The sequence below is a fragment of the Panthera uncia genome, chromosome B4 (assembly GCF_023721935.1).
Source record: "Panthera uncia isolate 11264 chromosome B4, Puncia_PCG_1.0, whole genome shotgun sequence".
Lineage (NCBI taxonomy): Eukaryota > Metazoa > Chordata > Mammalia > Carnivora > Felidae > Panthera > Panthera uncia.
This window is the reverse complement of record NC_064809.1, coordinates 54,003,555-54,017,888: the sequence shown is the minus strand read 5'-3', so window position 1 is coordinate 54,017,888 and position 14,334 is coordinate 54,003,555. Positions and strand designations below refer to the sequence as shown.

General features: G+C 35.8%; 1 pseudogene; it reads right to left on the bottom strand.

Moving 5' to 3' along the window:
* Positions 1 to 859: 859 nt before the first annotated feature.
* LOC125919822 (cytochrome c oxidase subunit 1-like) overlaps positions 860 to 14,334 on the bottom strand; it is a 44,722-nt pseudogene continuing 31,247 nt past the window's right edge.

The following is a 14,334-nucleotide window of genomic DNA, read 5'->3' as shown; positions in this document are numbered from 1 at the left end:
GCATCTAGGTTATAGCATTTTTAGTTTTGTCCTGACTACATTTTACTTCTTTTATCTCCATACAAAGGTATTTTATGCTTTTTTTTCAACCCCAGCTAGTATTCTTATTATTGTAGTTCTAAATTATAGTTCAGACATCCTACTTATATCTGTGTTGATTAAGCCCCTGGGTATCATTTTTTCCTGTTCTTTCTTTTTGGGTGAATTCTTCTTTTTGTCATTTTGGAGAAAGAAAAAGAATTAATAAAATACAAAATTAAAATTAAAAACTTAAAAACAACACAAAAAATCAAATAAAGGAAACAAGATCCTAGGTGTTTTGGTCTGGTTGTTGAGAAAAGCTTGATATAATAGAGAAAAAAAGGAAAGAAAAGAAAAAAATGTAAGAAAAAGTTTAAAAATTAAAAAAATATATATATGATAAAATAGAATAAAATGAAATAGAATTTTAAAATTTACAAAAAATAAACATAATAAAAAGAATTAAATTTTTTTTGTTTATTTATCTTTGAGAGAACACAAGTGGGGTAAGGGTAGAGAGTGGGAGACATAGGATCTGAAGCGGGCTTTGCGCTGACTGTCTGAGAGAGGCAACCCTAATGTGGAGCCCCAACTCACAAACTGCAAGATCATGACCTGAGCTGAAGTTGGAAGTTCAACTGACTGAGCTATCCTGGTGCCCTGACACACTTTAGTTTTATCTTCTATGTCTTCAACTGTATTTTTAGCAGTACCTATTTTCCCTTGTGCTCCTTTCAACTCATTTTGTTTTGTGAATGATTTTATATTTTCTCTTCTTTTCTGATTTCTCCCAGCTTATATTCTATCACTTTCTATTTCTTCACCAAACTTCTCAAACTCAAAGAATTATTAATATTACTGCTGTTAGTTAAATAAATGAGCCTATAAAAGAAATTGTGTTTCAAGTCGCATATGTGTCTGGGTATTCAGAGTAACGTCAAGGTATTCCAGATAATATGAGGAAATGTTGAGGAAAGAATGTTGTGTTACCACCTACAAATATAATTGTATAGTGGATTTTTGCTCAGGTGTTATCAAAGAGTGTATCCTGAAAATAGGGGCAATCAATGGATGAACCTTCTTATAATAGCTAATTCTGCTCTTATTGATAGTATATAGTAGAAGTGAGTTTTACTAGTATGTGTCATAAAGAGCAATGTCTAGTGAAGAGTTTGCTAATACAGTGCCTGGTAAGCCTCCTATGGTAAATAGGAAAATAAAGCCTAAGACTCATAGTATAGCAGGGGATCATTCAATGTTGACTCCATGAAGGGTGGTGAGTCAGCTAAATACTTTTATTCCTGTGGAAATAGTAATGATTATGGTAGCTGATGTGAAGTATGCTCATATATCAATGTCTATTCCCAAGGTGAACATGTGGTGAGCTCATACAGTGAAACCTAGAAAGCCAATAGATATTATTGCTCAGACTATTCCTATCACTGCTCCATGTTCTTGTATTATAGAGGTAATTGCTTAGTTAAGATTTGCTCATGTATGTTAAATATCTGGTGGTAATTTTTGTTTGCTCCTTGGTAACATTATTCTAGTGAGTGTTCTTAACTTGTTAGTTGATTTTCCTTTTCCTTTCTTCTTCTGCTTCTTCTCCTTCTCCATCTAGTACTTTATGTGACTCCTGAACAAATTTATTTTTTAAAATTTATCAGTGAAACAGATCATTTCCCCAGTTATTTGCAGGAGTTTTAGGGAGTGAGAGAGGACCAACACTTTGTGGCAGAATAGCTGGATAGGTAACCATAAGTTTTGTTTATTTGTTTAACAATATAAAATCTCTCTTCCACTGCTGTAGAGACAGATTGCTTCATTAAAAATGGCTCCTTTCTATGACTTCTCATTTGGCTTTGCCTTCAACAATATTTGGAACCAAACTGAATTCCTGCAGTTAATGCATGTTCCTTCTAACTCTTATTGTAGACCTGGGATATAAGTTTTTGTAACTTTGTATGTGTGCCTCTGTTCCAGGAAATGTACTTTTATTTTGGATCTTTTGAGCTATACAGCTGCAGCATTCGCCCCAACCCCCTCTGTTTCTTTGTGAGCATTTGCCTGCTTGATCCTCATTGATTTTGAAAGCTCTTTAACCTATTTTATGGTTTGGAGTTTTAACTGTCTTCTAGTTTTGCCAAAAACAACTTTAGTGTTTTGTTTCTCTTTTTCTTCATTGGTTTTGGATGATTTCCAGGAAAGGAAGGCAGAAATGCCAATTTTATGCCACTATTTTCAAACAGGATATTTCTATCTTAAATTTAGACATTCCTCATCCTTGCTTTCCTCCCCCCATTTACATTCTTCCTCTTTGTAATTTATCTGAGTTCATAGTCTCATCTGAATGAATTACTATCAAATTGTCATCTTTATCCCTGGCTTCTCTTCTTTTGATTATTCTCTCCTTTGCCTATTGTCATCTTCACATGGATATTTCTAAGAAATCCCTTATATTACTGTCCTTCTCTATACTTTTATGTTCCTGATCTTAGTCAATGGCATCACAGTTCTCTCAGGTCATCTAGCTGAAAATCCTAGAATTAAATTTGTGTGCCTCTTTTTGTCCATTCTATATTCAAAATTTTTCCTACATCATCTTTTTCTTTTTATTTCCACTGTTATCACTCTAAACTGGACCCCACACGTAGATACTGCAAACTATTATTCTTGTATGCCTTATCCAATGCCAATTCAACCATACACTGTGTCAGAGTTAACTTCCTTAAATACATCTCATTGTGTTATTCTTTTCCTCAAAAACCCCCATGGCTTACCAACATACACATAAAAATCTCTTTGACCTTCCTTAAATTGACATCTGGACTGTCTACCAACATAAAATTGTTTCCTATGAATACTCTTCATTCCTTTATTACATAACTTTATCTTTTGTTCTTTACCTGGTAGGTCTATTTCTTCATCCTCATTTGCTGATATTCAAGGTTCTGCTTAATGAGGCAATTTCAAAATATCCACTTGTAGTTATTTGCTCCTTTCTCTACACTCTTAAAATTCTTTTTTTTTTATACTTATTTTTTGCACACATTGTTGCATGTTGTGCATGTGTTTGCCTTCCCCATTCCTATCAATTCCTGAAACACAGGAACAGTGCCTTTTTCACATTATATTATCCATATCACATAATATATAGTATTTGCATAATGAATGTAATTTCTTGATTTGAATTTAAATAAGTTATGCTAACAGATATTTGTAGTATATCCTAGTGAATAAACATACAAAACTTATTTTTATATACAATAATTATATACATATCTTATATATAATTATATATATTGCTAATATAGTATATTATATATAATAATATGTATTATATATATGTATTTTTTTTCTTTCTTTCTTCTTGGATTCTACTTTATTTGGTAAAACTCAGAAGCTAACAACCAATTCACTTCTCTCTGAGGAAGGCAGTTGACCAGAGACAAAAAGTGTTGCTTGGGCATCACCCAAGCAATATAAAACTATCTCCAGGTTTTATGCTCAGGCAATCCATGGCCTAGTGGTCAGGCCTCCAAATCCAAAGCTCTCAGAAGAAATAAAAGAGAGTAGAAGGGAGCTCTCATTTTGAGACAACAAAATCTTCTCGCTCCTCTTTTCCCCTACCCACAACCTGCCCATCCTGTAGCTTCAACAAAGATAATAGAAGACAAAGCATGAATGTGAGAGATAGACAGGCATACACACACACACACACACACACACACACACACACACAATTTTCTTTCTTTCAAAGAGCTACAAAATCCCTGCCTGGAAGGAAGCCAATTGGCAACACCACTCAAGGCTTGGTGGTCCAAGGTGATCGTTGGAATCATGTGGAACTGATAAAATTAAGGGGAAAAAACATTTCACTGTCAGCTCACTTCCAGGTCTCCAGTGAACTGGTTTCAGTTTTAGGAAATCCTCATTTCCAAAAGAAGTGGACTGTGGCCTCTGGGGCAGCTGGTTTAGGGAAAGGCTTCCCATGATAAGGAAGTCAATGGTGGGAAATGGAGAATCAGGGTAGGAGGGCAAAGCCTTTGAGGAGAGTGTAGGAAAGGAGATCCTTGCCCTTGGATATTTATAAATAGATAATATATTATGATATATAATAAAATTATCAATATTATTTATTGTGTTATATAACATACACTTAAAATTTGTTTGAATTTTTATGTACTAATACAATATCTTTTAGTATTCCTTTAGTTTTTATTTTCCAGTATATATTTTTTAAAAACCCCTGCATCTACCTTTCCAATGGTTTGAAAAATTTGCATGGTTGAGGTGTATGTATCCTGGTTATCAGGAGATTTAATGCTTTTTAACTTGTTGTGGTGTTTACTGTCCTTCCTCTGCAACATATTACTAATTGATAGGTATTCTTTCCATTTATTTCTCAAATCACCAATAGCACAAGGTTGTTGTAGATTTCCTGAGTTTTAATGACAGTTTGGGGTTATAGAACATTGTTAGAGTGCTCAGCACAAAAACTTCCCAGCCACCTCTGCCATATGGAAGTTATCACTGCACAACCTTCTTAGGATTCTCCTTGCTGATTTCTTGCTCATCTATTCCTCCCAATCCTCAACTATTTTGCAAGATACTTCTCCATAATTCCATAACTCCCAAAGTAGTTATCTATTTTACCTTCCAGGAAAAGATTCAAAATTCTTGTTGCTTTATATATCAAGATGCTTTTATTATTTTTTTTAAATTTTTTTTAACGTTTATTTATTTTTGAGACAGAGAGAGACAGAGCATGAACAGGGGAGAGGCAGAGAGAGAGGGAGAAACAGAATCGGAAACAGGCTCCAGGCTCTGAGCTGTCAGCACAGAGCCCAATGTGGGGCTCGAACTCACGGACCATGAGATCATGACCTGAGCCGAAGTCGGACGCGTAACCGACCGAGCCACCCAGGCGCTCCAAGATGCTTTTAGTAGGTACAGAAAACCTTATGCAAAATGGCTTAAGTCACAAATGTTTATTACCTCATACATGAAGTACAGAGGTAGGGAGGTTCTAGCTGGAGTTAAAGGTTAATGACACCATAAAGTACCCTGGTTCTTTAGAGTTTGTTTTTCTTATCTACAATCCTTAGTGTATTGGTTCCTTTCCCAGGCTACCTCTCTTCACAAAATATCTGCAGCAGTTCTCAGCATCATAATTAAACACAACATTGAGAAGTACAGAGAGATTGTCTCCTCCAGTTTCTTATTCTTAAGGGAAGAGAAATCTTTCCCAGAAGCCTCCACTCAGAACTCCCTCACATACCTATAGGAAGCCCCAGCCCTCATGCATCACTGACTTAGATAGGCAAGATTTACTTCTGAGTTAGGGATATGCCCACTTTTGCATAGGAATTCAAATTCTCAAAATATTGTAAGCATGGAAGAAGTAGGGAATTAATTTTGTATAGGCAACCAATAGTGCTTGCATACTTCATTATGCATTACAATTTAATACTTTCTGTTCTTTAAATTTTTTCTGCCTAAAAAGATCGATGGGGGAAACTCATCTTTATAATCATACCAATATAGAAGTGCAGTTTTTTTGTTTGCTTATTTTGTTTTGTGAGGAATTCTGCTTTCTTGGGCTCATCAGCTCAACCTGCAGCAATTAGCTATTACACAACATGTTTTTTCCATCTTATGATTTTTTAATTTTTAATTTGTCTTCAATTTTGCAAGGTCTTAGTGAGAGCATATCTAGGTCTTTAAAATTACTCAATTTATTTATTTATTTATTTATTTATTTATTTATAAATGTTTATTTATTTTTGAGAGAGAGAGCATGCATGTATGGGCACATGAGCTGGGGAGGGGCAAAGAGAGAGGGAGACAGAGAATCCAAAGTGGGCTGTTTGCTGACAGCAGGGAGCCCGATGTGGGGCTTGAACACATGAACTGTGAGATCATGACCTGAGCCCAAGTTGGGCCCTTAACTGGCTGAGCGACCCATGTGCCCCCCCTTTTTAAAGTTTATTTATTTATTTTGAGAGAGTGAGAGAGACAGTGAGTAAGGGAGGGGCAGAGAGAGAGGGTGAGAGAGAATCCCAAGCAGGCTCCATGCTGTCAGCACAGAGTTTGACAAAAGGGGTCAATCTCCCTACCCTGAGATCAGCACCTAAGCCAAAGTCAAGAGTTAGACTCCCAACTGACTGAGCCGCCCAGAAGCCCCTAAAATTGTCTCCTTTTCATCAGGCAAATTTCCTTTTTCTTGTTGTAAGAATCAGAAAGAGAACTAGTGTCAATGGAGTATTGGGTTTTTGGCTTCATTGCCTTAACATCAATTAACACTTTGCCTTGGCTCTTAACCTAGTAGTGATGAGGCACAGAAAACCACTGGATTACTTCAAGAAATTTATTCTGCCTGGTTTATATAATCTTGACTACTTAAATCCATGATAAATATCCTCTTTGAATGTACAAATAATGAATACAGCTAATAACTTTAACATTTGCTTATCACTATATCAAAAAGATGCATCAAATGTATATTTTTCAGCGTCAATATATTTTAGTATCACATTAGTGTTTTCAAAAGATATTTTATGTTGTCTTGATAATATACCAGGTGGCATAAAGGTCAAAACTCCAAAGACTGGGGTTTAATGACCATGTCTGTATATATTTTTTCTTTTATAATACATAATCTCAAGACCTTGAATGTCATAAATGTCATCGGCTATTTCAATTTTAAGGGATACAAAATAAAAAGTAAACTGAAAAAAATTAGTATTCATGAGATAATACAAATCTGGAGGAATGTAAAATGTAATCCCATAGCCAGATTATACTTTTCTCACAAATCTTGCCAAAAATATGTGTGAATTATTTGATTATCATATGTAAGAAAAGACAACCAAATTAGGAGTCTTGTTTGCTTAAGGTTTAAGTAGAAACCAATTCAATTCAATGTGCACTTACTGAGAATGTATATAAGATATGTAAGCAATATAAAGATGATAAAGTACTTAGAGTTTAATTAACAAGTTGATACAAAAAATCATTTTAATTTATGTTACCTAAATCAAATTATAAACTTATTAGTATTACTTATATTTATAAATTATATATAGATCTTTTTATATACAGACTTTATATTTCATTATGTCAGATCCTATCACCAACATGATCTGCTATCAACTAATTTTGATTTGCTGTTGGAAGCCCTGATCACAACAGAAGAAACTCCAATGATACAAACATAACTAAGGATCCTACATTTAAAAACTCTTCAATAGAGTGCTTTGAATTCCTAAGAGGCAACAATAACCTACATTTTGAATTAAAAAATCAGAATTGAGTGAAATGAGATAGAAAATTCTATTAGTTTAACTAAGAACGATGTCCTGCAAACCTGAACCCAGTGTTCAGAAATCCCTGAAATCCCTGAAAAACACCTCCTGAAGAGCCAGGCCCTGGACAGTGTATGACCCTCCTTTAATACAGCAGGGCTTACAGGTGCAGAGCACACAACAAGCTTTTAAAATGCATAAGAGACAGAAAACTAGCCAAAATGATTAAACAAAAGAATTCTCCTCAAAAGAAATTCCGGGAAGTAGTGACAGCTAACGAATTGATCAAAACTGATTTAAGCAATATAACAGAACAAGAATTTAGAATAATAGTCATAAAATTAATTACTAGGCTTGAAAAAAGCATAGAGGACAGCAGAGAATCTATTGCTACAGAGATCAAGGGACTAAAAAATAGTCATAATGAATTAAAAAATGCTATAAACGAGGTGCAAAATAAAATGGAGGCGGCCACAGTGCAGATTGAAGAGGCAGAGGAGAGAATAGGTGAATTAGAAGATAAAATTACACAAAAAGAGGAGTCTGAGAAAAAAAGAGATAAAAAAAATCTAGGAGTACAAGGGGAGAATTAGAGAACTAAGTGATGCAATCAAACAGAATAATATCCGTATCATAGGAATTCCAGAAGAAGAAGAAGAAGAGAGAGAAAGGGGCTGAAGGTGCACTTGAACAAATCATAGCTGAGAACTTCCCTGATCTGGGGAAGAAAACAGGCATTGAAATCCAAGAGGCACAGAGATCTCCCTTCAGATGTAACTTGAATCAATCTTCTGTATGACATATCATAGTGAAACTGGCAAAATACAAGGATAAAGAGAGAATTCTGAAAGCAGCTAGGGATAAACGGGCCTTAACATACAAAGGTAGACACATAAGGGTAGCAGCAGACCTATCTACTGAAACTTGGCAGGCCAGAAAGGAATGGCAGGAAATCTTCAATGTGATGAACAGAAAAAATATGCAGCTTAGAATCCTTTACCCAGAAAGTCTGTCATCCAGAATAGGAGATATAAAGGTTTTCCCAAACAAACAAAAACTGAAGGAATTCATCACCACTAAACCAGCCCTACAAGAGATCCTAAGGGGACTCTATGAGTGAAATGTTGTAAGGACCACAAAGTACCAGAGACACCACTACAAGCATGAAACCTACATCATCACAATGACTCTAAACCCATATCTTTCAATAATAACACTGAATGTAAATGGACTAAATGCTCCAACCAAAAGACATAGGGTATCAGAATGGATAAAAAAACAAGACCTTTCTGTTTGCTGTCTACAAGAGACTCATTTTAGACCTGAGGACACCTTCAGATTGAAAGTGAGGGGATGGAGAACTATCTGTCATGCTACTGGAAGTCAAAAGAAAGCTGGAGTAGCCATACTTATATCAGACAAACTAGGCTTTAAATTAAAGGCTGTAACAAGAGATGAAGAAGGGTATTATATAATAATTACAGGGTCTATCCACCAGGAAGAGCTAACAATTATAAATGTCTATGCACCAAATTCGAGAGCCCCCAAATATATAAAACAATCACAAACATAAGCAACCTTTTTGATAAGAATCTTCTAATTTCAGGAGACTTTAATACTCCACTTACAACAATGGATAGATCATCTAGACACAGGATCAATAAAGAAACAAGAGCCCTGAATGATACATTGGATCAGATGGACTTGACAGATATATTTAGAACTCTGTATCCCAAAGCAACAGAATAGACTTTCTTCTCGAGTGCACATGGAACATTCTCCAAGATAGATCACATACTGGGTCACAAAACAGCCCTTCATTAGTATACAAAAATTGAGATCATACCATGCACACTTTCAGACCACAATGTTATGAAACTTGAAATCAACCACAGGAAAAAGTCTGGAAAACCTCCAAAAGCATGGAGGTTAAATAACACCCTACTAAAGAATGAATGGGTCAACCAGGCAATTAGAGGAGAAATTTAAAAAATATATGGAAACAAATGAAAATGAAAATACAACAATCCAAACACTTTAGGATACAGTGAAGGCAGTCCTGAGAGGAAAATACATTGCAATCCAGGCCTATCTCAAGAAACAAGAAAAATCCCAAATACAAAATCTAACAGCACACCTAAAGGAACTAGAAGAACAGCAAAGACACCCCAAACCCAGCAGAAGAAGAGAAATAATAAAGAGCAGAGCAGAAATAAACAATATAGAATCTAAAACAACAGTAGAACAGATCAATGAAACCAAGAGTTGGTTTTTTGAAAAAATAAACAAAATTGATAAACCTCTAGCCAGGCCTCTCAAAAAGAAAAGGGAGATGACCCAAATAGATAAAATCATGAATGAAAATGGAATTATTACAACCAAATCCCTCAGAAATACAAGCAATTATAAGGGAATACTATGAAAAATTATATGCCAACAAACAGGACAACCTGGAAGAAATGGACAAATTCCTAAGCAACCACACACTTCCAAAACTCAAACAGATAGAAATAGAAAATTTGAACAGACCCATAAACAATGAAGAAATTGAATCAGTCATCAAAAATCTCCCAACAAATAAGAGTCCAGGACCAGATGGCTTCCCTGGGGAATTCTACCAGACATTTAAAGCAGAGATAATACCTATCCTTCTCAAGCTGTTCCAAAAAATATAAAGGTAAGGAAACTTCCAGACTCATTGTATGAAGCCAGCATTACTTTGATTCCCAAACCAGGTGGATACCCAGCAAAAAAAGAGAACTACAGGCCAATATCCCTGATGAATATGGATGCAAAATTTTTCAACAAGATACTAGCAAATCGAATTCAACAGCATATAAAAAGAATTATTCACCATGATCAAGTGGGATTCATTCCTGGGCTGCAGGGCTGGTTCAACATTTGCAAATCGATCAATGTGATACATCACATTAATAAAAGAAAAGGTAAGAACCATATGATCCTGTCAATCGATGCAGAAAAAGCACTTGACAAAATTCAGCATTCTTTCTTGATAAGAACCCTTGAGAAAGTCGGGATATAAAGAACGTACTTAAACATCATAAAGGCCATTTATGAAAAGCCCACAGCTAATATCATCCTCAATGGGGAAAAAGTGAGAGCTTTCCCCCTGAGGTCAGGAACATGACAGGGATGTCCACTCTCACCGCTGTTGTTTAACATAGTGTTGGAAGAGCTAGCATCAGCAGACAACAAAAGGAAATCAAAGGCATCCAAACTGGCAAAGATGAAGTCAAGCTTTCGCTTTTTGCAGATGACATGATATTATACATGGAAAATCCGATAGACTCCACCAAAAGTCTGCTAGAACTGATACATGAATTCAGCAAAGTCGCAGGATACAAAATTAATGTACAGAAATCAGTTGCATTTTTATACACTAATAATGAAGCAACAGAAAGACAAATAAAGAAACTGATCCCATTCACAATTGCACCAAGAATCATAAAATACCTAGGAATAAACCTAACCAAAGATGTAAAAGATCTGTATGCTGAAAACTATAGAAAGCTTATGAAGGAAATTGAAGAAGGTACAAAGAAATGGAAAAACATTCCATTCTTCTGATTGGAAGAATAAATATTGTTAAAATGTCAATACTACCCAAAGCTATCTACACATTCAATGCAATCCCAATCAAAACTGCACCATCATTCTTCTTGAAGCTAGAACAAGCAATCCTAAAATGTGTATGGAACCACAAAAGACCCAGAATAGCCAAAGTAATATTGAAGAAGAAGACCAAAGTGGGAAGCATCACAATCCCAGACTTTAGCCTCTACTACAAAGCTGTAATCATCAAGACAGCATGGTATTGGCACAAAAACAGACACATAGACCAATGGAATAGAATAGAGATTCCAGAACTGGACCCACAAATGTATGGCCAACTAATCCTTGACAAAACAGGAAAGAATATCCAATGGAAAAAAGATAATCTCTTTAATAAATGGTGCTGGGAGAACTGGAAAGCAACATGCAAAACACTGAAATTAGACCACTCTCTTACACCATTCACAAAAATAAACTCAAAATGGGTGAAGGACCTGAATATGAGACAGGATACCATCAAAACCCTAGAGGAGAAAACAGGAAAAAACCTCTCTGACCTCAGCCGCAGCAATTTCTTACTTGACACATCTCCAAAGGCGAGGGAATTAAAAGCAAAAAATGAACTTTTGGGACCTCATCAAGATAAAAAGCTTCACACTGCAAGGGAAACAATCAACAAAACTACAAGGCAACCGATGGAATGGGAAAAGATATTTGCAAATGACATATCGGATAAAGGGCTAGTATCCAAAATCTATAAAGAACTCACCAACTCCACACGTGAAAAACAAATAATCCAGTGAAGAAATAGGCAGAAGACATGAATAGACACTTCCCTAAAGAAGACATCCAGATGGCCACAGGCACATGAAAAGATGCTCAACGTCACTCCTCATCAGGGAAATATAAATCAAAACCACACTGAGATACCACCTCACGTCAATCGGAGTGGCTAAAATGAACAAATCAGGAGACTATAGATGCCGGCGAGGATGTGGAGAAACGGGAACACTCTTGCACTGTTGGTGGGAATGCAAACTGGTGCAACCGCTCTGGAAAACAGTGTAGAGGTTCCTCAAAAAATTAAAAATAGATCTACACTATGGCCCAGCAATAGCACTGCTATGAATTTACCCAAGGGATACAGGAGTGCTGATGCATAGGGGCACTTGTACCCCAATGTTTATAGCAGCACTTTCAACAATAGCCAAATTTTGGAAAGAGCCTAAATGTCCATCAACTGATGAATGGATAAAGAAATTGTGGTTTATATACACAATGGAATACTACTTGGCAATGAGAAAGAATGAAATCTGGCCTTTTGTAGCAACGTGAATGGAACTGGAGAGTTTTATGCTAAGTAAAGTAAGTCAGACAGAGAAAGACAGATACATTATGTTTCACTCATATGTGGATCCTGAGAAACTCAACAGAAGACCAGGGGGGAGGATAATGGGGGGAAAAAAAGTGACAGAGAGGGAAGGAGGCAAACCGTAAGAGACTCTTAAATACTGACAATAAACTGAGGGTTGGTGGGGGGGGGGGCGGTAAACTGGGTGTTGGGCATTGAGGAGGGCACCGTTGGGATGAGCACTGGGTGTTGTATGGAAACCAATTTGACAATAAATTTCATTAAAAAAAATAGTCTGGACTATTTCTCTCACCTTGTTCTTCACAACCTGCCACTTTCCTTGGTTTTTATTAACCTTACTTCACAGACATTTCTTGCAGAAAATTTGTGAATAAGCAGTTTGCAGAGAGGACTACAAAAGGTGATTATTGAATATTTTCAACTTCTAGATGGTGTGACAGATTTTCTAACACTGTTTAGTTTGCCAAGTAAACAAAATTGTGCAAATCTTTTATCTTTTTTGTCTACTTTTGATTCAGTCTTTCAAACACATCACTCTTGTATACCTCACACTCTTTGGCCATACAACCTTCTACTAGGTTTCAGATAACCAAAGAATTTTTTATCACAACTTAATTTTTCCTCATAAAAGTTTATAAATTGAAGATGACAAATTGACTCAGTAACTTGAAAACGGATTTTTTTTTGTTCAAGTGGGATCTGTTTGAGGGTGCTCAAGAAGTGACTTTGTAAATTCAAAGGGATCCATTTATAAACTGTGAGTAATTTATTGACTGGAACATTTCGTCAGATGAAATATATAATTGTACAAAACACAAATGATTATATGATGTATGAGTGTATGTACAAACACACACACATATACATGCACACTTGCTTTTGAATTGAGTATATTTTTTTCCACACCTTTAAAAGACAACAGATAAATAAGCCACTTGATTTGTGTAACATTTAGTTGTAGGCAGACAAATTACGATTTTTTAAGGTGCAGTCTGGTCAGTATTTTTTAAACTCTTATTATGTAGAAGATGCTAGAATGAGTAAGAGACAAGTTTTGTCCTCAAAGATTTACTGAAGGATGTTATATGAGTAGAGTTAACAGAAAGTGGGTGGAGGAATGTGAGTACCAAAGGACAAGTAATAGAGTTTGGGTCTTTTTTTTAAATCTTTTATTTATTTTTGAGAGAAAGAGAAAGAACGAGTGGGGGAGTGGCTGAGAGGGGAGACAGAGGATCCAAAGCGGGCTCCATGCTGGCAGCAGAGAGCCTAATGAGGGGCTAAAATCCACAAACCTGTGAGATCATGACCTGAGCCAAAGTCAGACATTCAACTGACTGAACCACCCTGATACCCTTAGAGTTTGGGTCTTTAAAGGAAAAACAAATTACTTTCAGTTCAGAGTATAAGGAAAAATTTCAAGGAGTACCTGGCCTTTTGAAATGAGCCCTACAGAGGGACTGGACCTGACAGGACACTACCTATTAGACACTCCAAATGTTTTAATTTTTTGGTGATTTAGTTTAATTTTTAATTTTTTAATGATTTATCTTACCATTTTATAAATAGCATGTGTATATTGCGTATGTACATATTACTGTATATTATGGTTACTATGACCATCAGCTTTTGTAGTTTATCTTGGCTTCCTCCTCGCCATTCCTATTGCTATAGTACACACTTAGCTCCATGAGGCCAAAGTTTGCTCAGCATTGCACACCCAGAGCTTGCACACAGCAGAAATCCAATAAATACTTGTTGAGTGACTGAACAAGGGAAGCATAGGGGAGAGGAAGGAAGGGAGGGAGGAAAGCATCAAGATAATTGCATTTATAATTTCTTCATTTTACTTATTAACCTCATCTTTAAAGTTCACCATTTACCATTCTATAAATGACTTACAGAATAATTGAAGTATTGACAGATGAGATGATCTTTGATTTCCTAACAGATGCTGAGTGTTTAAAGCACAGAGGGAAGAAAACAAAACAGTAAAACAATGACATTCTGTTATTATGAAAACACAAAGACCTATGTCCTGCTAGAGTCTATAAGTTAATCTTA